The sequence below is a fragment of the Balaenoptera acutorostrata genome, chromosome 11 (genome assembly GCF_949987535.1).
Source record: "Balaenoptera acutorostrata chromosome 11, mBalAcu1.1, whole genome shotgun sequence".
NCBI classification, from domain to species: domain Eukaryota; kingdom Metazoa; phylum Chordata; class Mammalia; order Artiodactyla; family Balaenopteridae; genus Balaenoptera; species Balaenoptera acutorostrata.
Window position 1 is genome coordinate 80,842,072 of NC_080074.1, and position 17,094 is coordinate 80,859,165.

Consider the following 17,094-nt stretch of genomic DNA (forward strand, 5'->3'; position numbering starts at 1 on the left):
GCTCTCTGTTCTCTTTCATTGATCTATATGTCTGTTTTTGTGCCAAAACTACACTGTTTTGATTACTGTAGCTTTGTAGTATAGTCTGAAGTCTGGGAGGGTTATGACTCCTGCTTTGTTCTTTTTCCTCAGGATGGCTTTGGCTTCTTTTTTTTTTTTTTTTTGTCATCGAGGCCCAGAGAGCCCTTCAAAACCGATTTCTTTATTTACCGGCTATGGATAAACTTCGAGACACTGCGGACACCCCCAAATTATATGCTAATGTTTTAACGTTGTTTATTGAACTAAAATTAATGCACATACATAGTTTAAAATATATATACATATACTAGAAGGCTTGTAATAAGAAAAGCAGTTTCTGGCCTACTCTTTAGAGGCAATAGTCTCAACTCTTTTAGATATACATCCTGATTGGATCCATATATCTAAATAAATGTGTATACTACTAATTCTTTTTTTTCCACTTTGCTTTAAGGTTTAATTAAAATCACCTATTTCTGTGATAGCAACATCTATATAAATAACATGAGGTCAATAAAATTGCATAGGATTCTGAAAGTCACACTAGTGTCTATCTCCCTGGTATTGTCACAACACTAAGAAGCCAAAAGGAGAAGAAACATGGTATCAGGAGCAATTTTTTTGTACATCTCACATGGTACAGTTTGTGATAGGTTTATGGAAAAGTCAGGTTGCCCTTCTTTTTTTTTTTTCTTGACATTTGTTTTCCTTTATCAACATAGATGTCAGTTTCTTTTCTTTTTTATTATACAGCAGGTTCTTATTAGTCATCAATTTTATACACATCAGTGTATACATGTCAATCCCCATCTCCCAATTCATCACACCCCCACCCCCCGCCGCTTCCCCTCCTTGGTGCCCATACATTTGTTCTCTACATCTGTGTCTCTATTTCTGCCCTGCAAACCGGTTCATCTACCATTTTTCTAGGTTCCACATATATGCGTTAATATACGATATTTGTTTTTCTCTTTCTGACTTATTTCACTCTGCATGACAGTCTCTAGATCCATCCATGTCTCAACACATGACCCAATTTCAATCCTTTTTATGGCTGAGTAATATTCCACTGTATATATGTATCACATCTTCTTTATCCATTTGTCTGGTGATGGGCATTTAGATTGCTTCCATGACCTGGCTATTGTAAATAGTGCTGCAATGAACATTAGGGTGCATGTGTGTTTTTGAATTATGGTTTTCTCAGGGTATATGCCGAGTAGTGGGATTGCTGGATCATATGGTAATGTTATTTTTAGTTTTTTAAGGAACCTCCATATTGTTCTCCATAGTGGCTGTATCAATTTACATTCCCACCAACAGTGCAAGAGGGTTCCCGTTTCTCCACACCCTCTCCAGCATTTGTTGTTTGTAGATTTTCTGATGAAGCCCATTCTAACTGGTGTGAGGTGATACCTCATTGTAGTTTTGATTTGCATTTCTCTAATAATTAGTGATGTTGAGCAGCTTTTCATGTGCTTCTTGGCCATCTGTATGTCTTCTTCAGAGAAATGTCTATTTAGGTCTTCTGCCCATTTTTGGATTGGGTTGTTTGTTTTTTTAATATTGAGCTGCATGAGCTGTTTATATATTTTGGAGATTAATCCTTTGTCCGTTGATTCGTTTGCAAATATTTTCTCCCATTCTGAGGGTTGTCTTTTCATCTTGTTTATGGTTTCCTTTGCTGTGCAAAAGCTTTTAAGTTTCATTAGGTCCCATTTGTTTATTTTTGTTTTTATTTTCATTACTCTAGGAGGTGGATCAAAAAAGATATTGCTGTGATTTATGTCAAAGAGTGTTCTTCCTATGTTTTCCTCTAACAGTTTTATAGTGTCTGGTCTTACATTTAGGTCTCTAATCCATTTTGAGTTTATTTTTGTGTATGGTGTTAGGGAGTATTCTAATTTCATTCTTTTACATGTAGCTGTCCAGTTTTCCCAGTACCACTTATTGAAGAGACTGTCTTTTCTCCATTGTATATCTTTGCCTCCTTTGTCATAGATTAGTTGACCATAGGTGTGTGGGTTTATCTCTGGGCTTTCTATCTTGTTCCATTGATCTATGTTTCTGTTTTTGTGCCAGTACCATATTGTCTTGATTACTGTAGCTTTGTAGTATAGTCTGAAGTCAGGGAGTCTGATTCCTCCAGCTCCGTTTTTTTCCCTCAAGACTGCTTTGGCTATTCGGGGTCTTTTGTGTCTCCATACAAATTTTAAGATGATTTGTTCTAGTTCTGTAAAAAATGCCATTGGTAATTTGAGGGTCTGTACATTGCTTTGGGTGGTATAGTCATTTTCACAATGTTGATTCTTCCAATTCAAGAACATGCTATATGTCTCCATCTGTTGGTATCATCTTTAATTTCTTTCATCAGTGTCTTATAGTTTTCTGCATACAGGTCTTTTGTCTCCTTGGGTAGGTTTATTCCTAGGTATTTTATTCTTTTTGTTGCAGTGGTAAATGGGAGTGTTTCCTTAATTTTTCTTTCAGATTTTTCATCATTAGTGTATAGGAATGCAAGAGATTTCTGTGCATTAATTATGTATCCTGCAACTTTGCCAAATTCATTGATTAGCTTTAGTAGTTTTCTGTACTAGTTTTCTAGTAGTTTTAGGATCCTCTATGTATAGTATCATGTCATCTGCAAACAGTGACAGTTTTACTTCTTCTTTTCTAATTTGTATTCCTTTTATTACCTTTTCTTCTCTGATTGCTGTGGCTAGGACTTCCAAATCTACGTTGAATAAGAGCGGTGAGAGTGGACATCCTTGTCTTCTTCCTAATCTTAGTGGAAATGTTTTCAGTTTTTCACCATTGAGAATGATGTTTGCTGTGGGTTTGTTGTATATGGCCTTTATTATGTTGAGGTAGGTTCCCTCTATGCCCACTTTCTGGAGAGTTTTTATCATAAATGGGTGTTGAATTTTGTCAAAAGATTTTTCTGCATCTATTGAGATGATCATATGGTTTTTATTCTTCAATTTCTTAATATGGTGTATCACATTGATTTATTTGCATATACTGAAGAATCCTTGCATCCCTGGGATAAATCCCACTTGATCATGGTGTATGATCCTTTTAATGTGTTGTTGGACTCTGTTTGCTAGTATTTTGTTGAGGATTTTCGCATGTATGTTCATCAGTGATATTGGTCTGTAATTTTCCTTTTTTGTAGTATCTTTGGTTTTGGTATCGGGGGATGGTGGCCTCATAGAATGAGTTTGGGAGTGTTCTTTCCTCTGCAATTTTTTGGAAGAGTTTGAGAAGGAAGGGTGTTAGCTCTTCTCTAAATGTTTGATAGAATTCACCTGTGAAGCCATCTGGTCCTGGACTTTTGTTTGTTGGAAGATTTTTAATCACAGTTTCAATTTCATTACTTGTGATTGGTCTGTTCATATTTTCTATTTCTTCCTGGTTTAGTCTTGGAAGGTTATACCTTTCTAAGAATTTGTCCATTTCTTCCAGGTTGTCCATTTTATTGGCATAGAGTTGCTTGTAGTAGTCTCTTAGGATGCTTTGTATTTCTGTGGTGTCTGTTGTAACTTCTCCTTTTTCCTTTCTAATTTTATTGATTTGAGTCCTCTCCGTCTTTTTCTTGATGAATCTGGCTAATGGCTTATCAATTTTGTTTATCTTCTCCAAGAAGCAGCTTTTAGTTTTATTGATCTTTGCTATTGTTTTCTTTGTTTCTATTTCATTTATTTCTGCTCTGATCTTTATGATTTCTTTCCTTCTGCTAACTTTGGGTTTAGTTTGTTTTTCTTTCTCTAGTTCCTTTAGGTGTAAGGTTAGATTGAGATTTTTCTTGTTTCTTGAGGTAGGCTTGTATAGCTATAAACTTCTCTCTTAGAACTGCTTTTGCTGCATCCCATAGGTTTGGATCGTCGTGTTTTCACTGCCATTTGTCTCTAGGTACTTTTGATTTCCTCTTTGATTTCTTCAGTGATCTCTTGGTTATTTAGTTACGTATGGTTTAGTCTCCATGTGTTTGTGTTTTTTACATTTTTTCCCCTGTAATTCATTTCTAATCTCATAGTGTTGTGGTCAGAAAAGATGCTTGATATGATTTCAATTTTCTTAAATTTACTGAGCCTTGATTTGTGAACCAAGATGTGATCTATCTTGGAGAATGTTCTGTGCACACTTGAGAAGAAAGTGTAATCTGCTATTTTTGGATGGAATGTCCTATAAATATCAATTAAATCTATCTGGTCTATTGTGTCATTTAAAGCTTCTGTTTCCTTATTTATTTTCATTTTGGATGATCTGTCCATTGGTGTAAGTGAGGTGTTAAAGTCCCCCACTATTATTGTGTTACTGTTGATTTCCTCTTTTATAGCTGTTAGCAATTGCCTTATGTATTGAGGTGCTCCTATGTTGGGTGCATATATATTTATAATTGTTATATCTTCTTCTTGGATTGATCCCTTGATCATTATGTAGTGTCCTTCTTTGTCTCTTGTAATAGTCTTTATTTTAAAGTCTATTTTATCTGATATGAGTATTGCTACTCCAACTTTCTTTTGATTTCCATTTGCATGGAATATCTTTTTCCATCCCCTCACTTTCAGTCTGTATGTGTCCCTAGGTCTAAAGTGGGTCTCTTGTAGACAGCATATATATGGGTCTTGTTTTTGTATCCATTCAGCCAGTCTATGTCTTTTGGTTGGAGCATTTAATGCATTAATGTTTAAGGTAATTATCGATATGTATGTTCCTATGACCATTTTCTTAATTGTTTTGGGTTTGTTTTTGTAGGTCTTTTCCTTCTTTTGTGTTTCCTGCCTAGAGAAGGTCCTTTAGCTTTTGTTGTAGAGCTGGTTTGGTGGTGCTGAATTCTCTTAGCTTTTGCTTGTCTGTAAAGCTTTTGATTTCTCCATCGAATCTGAATGAGATCCTTGCTAGGTAGAGTAATCTTGGTTGCAGCTTCTTCCCTTTCATCATTTTAAGTATATCTTGCCACTCCCTTCTGGCTTGTAGAGTTTCTGCTGAGAAATCAGCTGTTAACCTTATGGGAGTTCCCTTGTATGTTATTTGTCACTTTTCCCTTGCTGCTGTCAATAATTTTTCTTTGTCTTTAATTTTTGCCACTTTGATTACTATGTGTCTCGGCGTGTTTCTCCTTGGGTTTATCCTGTATGGGACTCTCTGCGCTTCCTGCACTTGGGTGGCTATTTCCTTTCCCATGTTAGGGAAGTTTTCGACTATAATCTCTTCAAATATTTTCTTGAGTTCTTTCTCTCTCTCTTCTTCTGGGACCCCTATAATGCGAATGTTTTTGCATTTAATGTTGTCCAAGGGGTCTTTTAGGCTGTCTTCATTTCTTTTCATTCTTTTTTCTTTATTCTGTTCCGCAGCTGTGAATTCCACCATTCTGTCTTCCAGGTCACTTATCCGTTCTTCTGCCTCAGTTATTCTGCTATTGATTCCTTCTAGTGTAGTTTTCATTTCAGTTATTGTATTGTTCATCTCTGTTTGTTCTTTTATTTTTCTAGGTCTTTGTTAAACATTTTTTGCATCTTCTCGACCTTTGCCTCCATTCTTTTTCCGAGGTCCTGGATCATCTTCACTATCATTATTCTGAATTCTTTTTCTGGAAGGTTGCCTATCTCCACTTCAGTTAGTTGTTTTTCTGGGGTTTTATCTTGTTCCTTCATCTGGTACAAAGCCCTCTGCCTTTTCATCTTGTCTATCTTTCTGTGAATGTGGTTTTTGTTCCACGGGCTGCAGGACTTTAGTTCTTCTTGCTTCTGCTATCTGCCCTCTGGTGGATGAGGCTATCTAAGAGGCTTTTGCACGTTTCCTGATGGGAGGGACTGGTGGTGGGTAGAGCTGGCTGTTGCTCTGGTGGGGAGAGCTCAGTAAAACTTTAATCCACTTGACTGCTGATGGGTGGGGCTGGGTTCCCTCCCTGTTGGTTGTTTGGCCTGAGGCGACCCAACACTGGAGCCTGCAGGCTCTTTGGTGGGGCTAATGGCGGACTCTGTGAGGGCTCACGCCAAGGAGTACTTCTCAGGACTTCTGCTGCCAGTGTCCTTGTCCTGTTGGTAAGCCACAGCCACCCCCCACCTCTGCAGGACACCCTCCAACACTAGCAGGTAGATCTGGTTCAGTCTCCCCTGGGGTCACTGCTCCTTCCCCTGGGTCCTGATGCACACACTACTTTGTGTGTGCCCTCCAAGAGTGGAGTCTCTGTTTCCCCCAGTCCTGTCAGGGTCCTGCAATCAAATCCTGCTAGCCTTCAAAGTCTGATTCTCTAGGAATTACTCCTCCTGTTGCCAGACCCCAGGTTGGGAAGCCTGACATGGGGCTCAGACTCTTCACTCCAGTGGGTGGACTTCTGTGGTATAAGTGTTCTCCAGTTTGTGAGTCATCCACCCAGCAGTTATGGGATTTGATTTTAATTGTGATTGTGCCCCTCCTACCATCTCATTGTGGCTTCTCCTTTGTCTTTGGATGTGGAGTATCTTTTTTGGTGAGTTCCAGTGTCTTCCTGTCAATGACTGTTCAGCAGTTAGTTGTGATTCTGGTGTTCTCGCAAGAGGGAGTGAGAGCACGTCCTTCTACTCTGCCGTCTTGGTTCAGGGCTCAATCCTGTGTCTTCTGTGTCATAAAAATTTTTGTATTATTTGTTCTAGTTCTGTGAAAAATGTCATGGGTATTTTGATAGGGGTTGCATTAAATCTGTAGATTGCTTTGTGTAGTATGGCCATTTTAATGATATTTATTCTTCCAATTGAAGAGCATGGTATATCTCTCCATTTCTTTGAATCACCTTCAATTTCCTTTATTAGTGTTTTACAGTTTTCAGTATATAGGTATTTCACCTCCTTGGTTAAGTTTATTCCTAAGTATTTTTTTTTGATATGATTTTAAACAGTATTGTTTTTTTACTTTTTGATATTTCATTGCTAGTGTAAAGAAATGCAACAGATTTCTGTATATTAATCTTGCATCTTGCTACCTTGCTAGATTCATTTATTCTAATAGTTTTTGTATGAAGACTTTAGGGTTCTCTACATAGAGTATTATGTTATCTGCAAATAGGGACAGGCTTACCTATTCCCTTCCAATTTGGATACCATTTATTTCGTTTTCTTGTTTGATTGCTGTGGCTAGGACTTCTAATACTATGTGGAATAGAAGTGGTGAGAGTGAGATACTTCCCATGTTCCTGAATTTAGCAGGAAGGCTTTCAGCTTTTCACCATTGAGTATTATGTGGCTGTGGGTTTGTTGTAAATGGCTTTTAATATGTTTCCTCTATATCCACTTTGGTGAGAGTTTTTTTTTTTAAATCATAAATGGATGCTGAATTTTGTCAAATGACTTTTTTCTGCATCTATTGAGGTGATCATGTTTTTCTATCTTTCCTTTTGTCAATGTGGTGTATCAGACTGATTGATTTGCTTATGTTGAACCATCCTTCTGACACTGGAATGAATCCAACTTGATCATGGTGTATAATCCTTTTAATGTATTGTTGGATTCAGTTTGCTAATATTTTGTCAAGGGTTTTTGCATCTATATTCATCAAAGATATTGGACCGTAATTTTCTTTTTTGTAGTTTCTTTGGTTTTGGTTTAGGGTAGATGGTGGCTTCATAGAATGAATTTGGGAGTGTTCCCTCCTCTTCAATATTTTGGAATGGTTTGAGAAGTATGGGTATAAGTTCTTCTTTGTATGTTTGGTAGAATTCCCCTGTGAAGCCATCTGGTCCTGGACTTTTGTTTGCAGGGAGTTTTATTACAGATTCTATTTCACTTGTAGTGATAAATCTGTTGAAATTATCTGTTTCTTCTTGACTCAGTTTTGTCAGGCTGTATGTTTCTAGAAACTTGTCCATTTCTTCTAAGTTATCCAATTCATTGACATATAACTAACTGTTCATAGTATTCTTTTATGAGTTTTTTTTTTTTTTGGTATTTCTGCAGTATCAGTTGTTATTTCTCCTCCTTCATTTCTTATTTTGTTTATTTGGCTCCTCTCCCTTTTCTTCTTGGTGAGTCTGTCTAGTTGTTTGTCAATCTTGTTTATCCTTTCAAAAAACCAGCTCTTGGTTTTTCTGATCTTTTCTATTTTTTTAAATCTCTATTTTATGTATTTCCTCTCTGATTTTTATTATTTCCTTCCTTCTGCTGAATTTGGGCTTTGTTTTGTCTTCTTTTCCTGATTCTTGTAGAGGGTAGGTTAGGTTGATTATTTGAGATTTTCTTGTTTCTTGAGGGAGGCCTGTATCATTATGAACTTCTTTCTTAGAACTGCTTTTGCTGCATCCTATAGATTTTGTGAGACTCTGTTTTCATTTTCATTTGTCTCAAGGTATTTTCTGATTTCTTCTTTGATTTCATTGTTGACCCATTGTTTTTTAGTTGCATGTTGTTTAGTCGCCATGTGTTCATTGTTTTCCTGTTTTCTTTCTGTGTTGATTTCTAGTTTCATACCATTGAGGTCAGAAAAGATGCGTGAAATAAATTCTATCCTCTTAAATTTGTTAAGGCTTGTTTTGTGACCTAGTATGTGGTCTATCCTAGAGAATGTTCTATGCATGCTTGAAAAGAATGTGTGCTCTGGTTTTTTTTTTTTTTTTGAATATAGTATCCTGTAGATATTAATTAAGTCCAACTGGTCTACTCTGTCATTTAGGACCTCTGTTGCCTTATTGATTATCTGGATTATCTGTCTATTGATGTCAGTGGGGTATTAATGTCTCCTACTATTATTGTATTCCTGTCAATTTCTTCCTTTATATCTGTTAGTATCAGTTTTATATACTTAGGTCCTCCTACATTGGGTGCATATATGTTAATGAGTATAATATCCCCTTCTTGTATTTGTCCCTTTATATAATGCCCTTCTTTTCTTTCTTTATGGACTTGTTTTAGAGTCTATTTTTTTTGATATGAATATTGCTACCTTCGCTTTCTTGTCATTTCCATTTGCATGAAATATCTTTTTCCATCCCCTCACCTTCAATCTATGTGTGTCTTTTGCCCTAAAGTGAGTCTCCTATAAGCAGCATATTGTTGGGTTTTTTTTTTAATCCAATCTGCCACTCTATGTTTTTTGATCAGAACATTATGTAATTATTGATAGGTATGTACTTTTTGCCATTTTAAGCCTTGTTTTCCAGTTGTTTTTGTAGTTATTCTTAGTTTCTTTCTTCTTCTTTTTGTTTTTCCTTTTGTGGTTTGATGATTTTTTTTTGTAGTATGCTTGACTTCCTTTCTCTTTGGATTTTTAAAAATCTATTGTATGTTTTTATTTATGGTATTCTGGATTTCAAGTATGTTGATCCATAACTATATCTACTTGCTTTATTTTTTTTTAATAAATAGCCTTTTATTTATTTATTTATGTATTTATTTATTTTTGGCTGTGTTGGGTCTTTGTTGCTGTTCACGGGTTTTCCCTAGTTGCGGCGAGCAGGGGCTACTCTTCATTGTGGTGCGCGGGCTTCTCATTGCCGTGGCTTCTCTTGTTGCGGAGCACGGGCTCTAGGTGCATGGGCTCAGTAGTTGTGGCTCGCTGGCTCTAGAGCACAGGCTCAGTAGTTGTGATGCACAGGCCTAGTTGCTCCTTGGCATGTGGGATCTTTCCGGACCAGGGCTCGAATCCGTGTCCCCTGCATTGGCAGGCGGATTCCTAACTACTGCTCCACCAGGGAAGTCCCTATCTACCTGCTTTAAATCAATAGCCATACAAGTTCAAACACATTCTAGAAGATCTACATTTTTATATTCCCCTCCTGCACATTTTGTGATTTTGATGTCCTATTTTACATCTTCATGCTTATCCTTTTGCTGTTGTAATTGCTTGTAGTTATAATCGCTTTTACAAAATGTTTTGATTGTTGTTTTACCTAGGTACTGGCTTATTTAAGTGATCTTCAATCCTTTTATATATCTGCCTTTCCTACTGTGACTTTTCCTTTCCTATAAATTCTTGCTTCTTTTCTATTTAGAGAAGACCTTTCAATATATATTTTTTAACATCTTTTTTGGAGTATAATTGCTTTACAATTGTGTGTTAGTTTCTGCTTTATAACAAAGTGAATCAGCTATACTTATACATATGCCCCCATATCTCCTCCCTCCTTTCAATACTTCTTTTAGGGTAGGTTTAGTATTGCTGAATTCTTTAATTTTTGTTTGTCTGAGAAATACTTTATCTCTCCTTCTATTCTAAATGATAATTTTGCTGGGTAGAGTATGCTAGGCTGCAGGTTTTTCCTTTCAGCACTTCAAATACATCATTGCCACTCCACTTCTGGCCTGCAAAATTTCTGCAGAGAAGTCAGCTGAAAGCCTTATAGGGGTTCCTTTGTAACTGACTCATTGTTTTTGTCTTGCTGCCTTTAGAATCCTCTCTTTAACTTTTGCCATTTTAATTATGATATGTCTTGGTGTAGGTCTGTTTGGGTTCATCTTGTCTGGGACACTCTGTGCGTCCCATACTTGGATATCTGTTTTCTTTTTTAATTTTAGGACGTTTTCAGCCATAATTATTTTTAAAATTTATTTTGTTCAAGTATAGTTGATATACAATGTTGTCTTAATTTCTGCTCTATAGCAAAGTGATTTGGTTATACATATATATATACACACATATATACATATATATATGTGTGTGTATATATATATATACATTTTCATATTCTTTTCCATTATGGTTTATCACAGGATATTGAATATAGTTCCCTGTGCTATACCATAGGTCCTTGTTGTTTATTCGTTCTATATATAATAGTTTGCATCTACTAATACCAAACTCCCAATCCCACCCTCCCCCCCCCACCTTGGCAACCACAGTCTGTTCTCTATGTCTGTAAGTCTGTCTTGTAGATAAATTCATTTGCGTCATATTTTAGATTGCATGTATAAGTGATATCATATGGTATTTGTCTTTCTCTTTCTGACCTTCTTCACTTAGTATGATAATCTCTAGGTCCATCCATGTTGCTGCAAATGGCATTATTTCAGTCTTTTTTTATGGCTGAGTAGTATTCCAATGTATATATGTACCACATCTTCTTTATCCATTGATCTGTTGATGGACATTTAGGTTGCTTCCATGTCTTGGCAACTGTGAATAGTGTTGCTATGAACATTGGAGTGCATGTATCTTTTTGCGTTAGAGTTTTGTCTGAATATTTGCCCAGGAGTGGGATTGCTGGATCATATGGCAACTCTATTTTTAATTTTTTCAGGAACATCCATATGGTTTTCCATAGTGGCTGTACCAATTTACATTCCCACCAACTGTGTAGGAGGGTTCCCTTTTCTCCACACCCTCTCCAGCATTTGTTATTTTTAGACTTTTTAATAATGGTCATTCTGATCAGTGTGAGTTGGTACCTCACTGTAGTTTTGATTTGCATTTCTTTAATTATTGGAGATGTTGAGCATCTTTTCATGTGCCCATTGGCCATCTGTATATCTTTTTGGAGAAATGTTGATTTAGGTCTTCTGCTCATTTTTCAATTGGGTTGTTTGCTTTTTTGTTACTGAGTTGTATGAGCTGTTTTGTATATTTTGGAAATTAAGCCCTTGTTGGTTACATCTTTTGTAAATATTTTCTCCCAGTCCATAAGTTGTCTTTTTGTTTCATTTATGGTTTCCTTTGCTGTACAAAGCTTGTAAGTTTGATTAGGTCTCATTTGTTTACTTTTGTTTTTATTTCTATTGTCTTGGGATACTGACAGTATCTAGTACTATTGTACCCAAGAAAACATTGGTACGATTTACATCAGAGAATGTTTTGCCTACGTTCTCTTCTAGGAGTTTTGTGGTGTCATGTCTTATATAAGTCTTTAAGCCATTTTGAGTTTATCTTTGTGTATGATGTGAGGGTGTGTTCTAACATCATTGATTTACATGTGTTCAGCCATAATTTCTTCAAATACATTTTTGATCACCTTTTCTCTTTCTTCTTCTTCTAGATCCCCTATTATGTGTAGGTTGGCATGCTTTACATTATCCCATACATCTTGTATGTTGCTTTCATTTTTTTTTTTTTTTTCATTCATCTCTCTGACTGCTGTTCTGATTTGGGTGATTTCCATTATTCCGTCTTCTAGATCACTTATTCCTTTTTCTACGTCATTTAGTCTGCTATTCATTGCTTCCAGGTTGGTTTTTGTCTCAGCAATTGAATTGTCTAATTTTGATTGGTTCATCTTCATTGTTTCTATTTCCTTGTTACTGTGATCTGCATTTCTTTTGATAATCTTTCTTAATTCCTTTAGCATTTTTATTGTCTCCTTTTTGAACTCTGGGTCTAGTAGACTGGTGAGGTCTGTTTCATTATTTGGTCCTTCAGGGGATTCTTCTTGTTCTTTTGATTGGGAATAGTTCCTCTGCTTTTTCATTTTACTTAACTTTCTCTGTTTCTATGAATTTAGGAGAAACAGTTAGCTACTGTGGTCTTGAACTGGTGTTTTTACGTGGGAGCATCCCTGTCTAGACTTCTGTGACTCCAACTCTTTTGGTTCAAGAGCTGGCTTTGGTATGGATGCCAGCCATATCTTTCTTTATAGTGTGCCAATTGTTATCCCCTTGATAGGGGATGTGATTTGTGTTGTGGTGTCCAGAGCCTGTGCTGGATGTGCGGCAGGGCTTCCTCTTTGCTCTGCAGCTGTTGCTGCCCTGTCGGGGGTGGGGCCTTCTCCCCAGTTGTTGGAGTAGAAGCCCTGAGGGTTGGGTTCGATCAGGCTCTTTTGTCTTTGAGTGCATGCCCTGCCCCAAAGGAGGTGCCGTTGAAGCATGTGAGGCCTGTGTGGTCACAGCAAACCTATGTGTTACCCATGCAGGTGTCTGCAGTTCTGCCCAAAAGTAGCCCAAGATGGCATCCCTTTCTCTGTTATGTTTTTTCCCAGACCTAGTGCAAGGCTGTGGTGTGGAGTATGCTGGGGTGGGGACCAGTGTGCTGTGGCTGCAGGTCGAGGTGGCTGTGCTGCAACTGAGGTCCTGGGCTGCCGCTGTGGCAAACTTCTCCCAGGATCTGTTCACCCCAGATCCAGCTCCAAACTGAGGTGTGGAGTGGGAGGAGCTGGAGTGCTCGTAGTACACAGAAACAAACCAATGTGTACTCCTGCCAGGCCCTGTCTACCCAAGACTCAGTGCCCAGCCTCTGCACATTCTGGACCCACGCTGCTGTGCATGCACTAACAATGGGCTCCCTCTGCTGTTCTCCCTGGACCACACCCCAGCTGCATCCAGTCCTCTCCTGGGGCCTGTCCGCCTGAGATTCAGTGCCAGGCCACTGCACATTCTTGTGGCACTGCCCAGTGCATGTGCTGACAATGGTCTCTGTGGTTGGGCCTGGATCACACACCAGGCGTCCCTGCCTGTCTCTGCACAGCTAGACTGAATCCCTGCCATGATCTCATGCTAGGCTATGGTGTTGAGCGAGTGGGGCTGGGCATTCACCCCTTCAGACTGGGAAGAGCAGTGAGGCAGCAGCCACCAGCACAAGTCTCTCTCAGCCTTGATGGTTCGCATGCAAGCACTCCTTGTGAGCAGAATCTAGTCTTCTCCAGCCCCTCTATCTGTCCAAGTAGATTTCCCAGCAGGCAAGGCGGCTCCCTAGGGTATGAGCCTGCCCATGTGGAACTTCTCTTTCTTACAGATCCCTCCCAGGGGCGCCAGTCCATCCTGATGCCTCTTTTTCCCTCGTTCTACCTCTTTATGTGGAGATCTTTCTTGTAGCTTTGATTGTATAGGAGCACTTCTGCCAATTTTCAGTTGGTTTTCTGTGAGAAGTGGTCCACATGTAGATGTATTTTTGATGTGTTTGTGGGGGGAGGTGAACTCCATGTCCTCCTGTCAGCCATCTTGGTCTTCCTCCCTCTAGTGGCTTATTAAGTGCTCCAACACTTATATCACCCTAATGGCCTGATGGCTCTGAAAGCCTTCGGCTTTAATCAGCTTTTTGACTGCAGCAGGCTCAGGAGATTCCATGATCTCCGGTAGCCAATTCTCTCTTCTTCCAGGGTCTGGCCTTCTTTCTTGTTTCTCCTCTGTGTCTTCAAATCTCTCTCCTCTTATAAAGACCCCAGTCATTGGATTTAGGGTTCCCCCTCATCCAGTATGGTCTCGTCTTACCTTGATTATATCTGCAAAAACCCTATTTCCAACTAAGGTTACTTCATGGGTTTTGAGGGTTAGGACTTCAGCATATCTTTTTGATGGACATAAATCAACCCATAGCATCAAAACACTCACCCATTTAAAGTGTACAATTCAATGATTTTTAGTATATTCACAGAATTGTGCAACCATCATTACTATCAACTTTACAGCACTTTAATCTCCACAAAGAAACCATGTATTAGCAGTCACTCCCCATTTCCCCCTAGAAATTCCCCCAAGCCCTAGACGACCAACTAATCTACTTTCTGTCTTTATAGATCTGCCTATTCTGGACATTTCATATAAGTGGAATAATACAGTATGTGGCCTTTTATGTCTGGCTCTTTTCTTGTAGCATGTTTTCAAGGTTCATCCATGCTTTTGCATGTATCAGCGCTTCATCCCTTTTTATGTTTGAATAATATTCCTTTGTATGGGTATACCACATTTTATTTATCCACTCATCAGTTGATGGACATTTGGGTTGTTTCTAATTTGTAGTTATTTGAATAATGCTGCTGTGAAAATCTGTGTTCAAATTTTTGAGTGGAGATATGTTTTCATTTGTCCTGAATATATATATATATATATATATATATATATATATATATATATATATATATATATGACTATATACTTGGAATTGCTGGGTTATATGGAAGCTGTATGTTTAACTGTTTGAGGAACTGCCAAACTGTTTTCCAAAGCGGGTACACTATTTTACATTTCCGCCAGCAGTGCACGAGAATTCCAACCAATTTCTCCACATCCTCATCAACATTTGTTATTATCTGTCTTTTTGATTATAACCATTCTAGTAGGTGTGAAGTGGTATCTCACTGTGTTTTGATTTGCATTTCCTTGATGACTAGTGATGTTGAGCAGCTTTTCAGGTACTTATTGGCTATTTGTATATCTTTTTTGCAGAAATGCCAAATCAGATTCTTTACCCATTTTTAAATTGGTTTTTAAAAAATTATTTAGCTGTAGAGTTCTTTGTATATTCTTATATAAGGAATAAAGACGCAGACGTAGAGAATGGACTTGAGGACATGGGGGGGAGGGGAAGCTGGGACAAAGTGAGAGAGTGGCATTGATATATATATACACTACCAAATGTATAATGGATGGCTAGTGGGAAGCAGCTGCATAGCACAGGGAGATCAGCTCGATGCTTTGTGACGACCCATAGGGGTAGGATAGGGAGGGTGGGAGGGAGGCTCAAGAGGGAGGGGATATGGGGATATATGTATACATACAGGTGATTCACTTTGTTGTACAGCAGAAACTAACACAACATTGTAAAGCAATTAAACTCCAATAAAGATGAAGAAAAAAAAAGAGATAACCAGAAAAAAAAGTACAACATTGTATATATATAATATAATATATATTGGTGATATAAGTACCTTATCAGGTATGTGATTTGAAAATATTTTCTCCAGTTCTGTGAACTGTCTTTTCATTTTTTTGATGGTGTCCTTTAAAACACAAAAACTTTTCAGTTTTGATAAAGTCTAATTTATTTATGTTTTTCTTTTTTTGCTGTGCTCTCAGTGTCACATGTAAAAAAATAGAACTCTTTTAAGATGTTTTGCTTATTAAAGATGAGTAAATAATTTATGTGAGAAATTCTGAGGTAACAATATGATGGTGGATAAAAAGTAGTTTTTCAAGTGACAAAATAACTTGTACTATTCTAGGCTTTCTTTTAGGGTAACTTTTTCATGTTTCATTTAGGATTCTTGTCCTTTTATGGGGGGAAGAATTATACAGATTACCATTTATTCAAATATTTATTATTATATATTATTTTTGTGGTTCCATTTGGACAATTAACATTTCTGTTAAATAATGAGGTATCTAAGTGATACTTCAAGTAAAGTGTTGTTTATTGTTTTTCTAATTTCTAACTTGTTCACAGGAAAGTAAAAAGAAGATAATTAACATCATACAAAATTCTAGCACTCAAACCTAACTCAAAGTTAAAATTTGTTTTAATAAAAAGATGTGTACCATATTTTAAGTGAAAATGACTGAATTGCCAATTGCGTTTAGTACATTCCTATTTTTGTAAAAAGATTATATAGATATTTGCTTGGAAATAAAGTCTGGAAGGATGTAAGCAAAAAATTAAGAGTAGTAGTTTTCATGTTTTGGGGTAATTTCTTGGGTCTACTTTGCTATCTAAAATAAACATATGTGGGAATTCCCCGGTGGTCCAGTGGTTAGGACTCCACACTTTCATGGCCTGAGGTCCCAGGTTTGATCCCTGGTTGGGGAACTAAGATCCCACAAGCCGTGTGTTATGGCCAAAAAAATAAAAAAATAAAAAAAAAATATTAAAAAAATAAATAAAATAAACATATGCTTTAAAAATAAAGAGGAAAATATCTTCTAGCCTTTCCATGCATATTTAAAATTAAATATTTTACAAAATCACAACTGTATTCAATGTCTTATGTTATTATCCTGCCTTTGTTTACTTTGTATAATATCATGCCATTGAATATTATTTTATTTTATTTTTTTATTTTTTTAATTTTTTTTTGAATATTATTTTAAAAGATTTATACCGCTTGAATTATAATTCATGGGTTAGAGTCTCCTTATTTAGCTATTTCCCTACTTTGCCTAGGTTTTTCTTTACAATTTTTCATCACTTAAAAAAGGCTATGATTAGCATTTTTATAAATAAATTATTGTCTGCATCTCTCATTATTTCCATAGGGGAGATTCCTAATATAAGGGTTATTGGATCAAAAGATATGACTATTTTACAATGTCTATTCAATAAATTCCTTTTAAGGGGACTTCCCTGGCAGTCCAGTGGTTAAGACAAAGCGCTTCCACTGCAGGGGGCACTGGTTCAATCCCTGGTTGGGGAACTAAATCCTGCCTGCCACTCTGTGCGGCCAAAACATTAAAAAAAAATTCCTTT

General features: G+C 37.2%; 1 pseudogene; it reads right to left on the reverse strand.

Moving 5' to 3' along the window:
• Positions 1 to 13,838, reverse strand: part of LOC103009403 (60S ribosomal protein L38-like) — a 37,442-nt pseudogene extending 23,604 nt beyond the window's left edge.
• Positions 13,839 to 17,094: the final 3,256 nt, after the last annotated feature.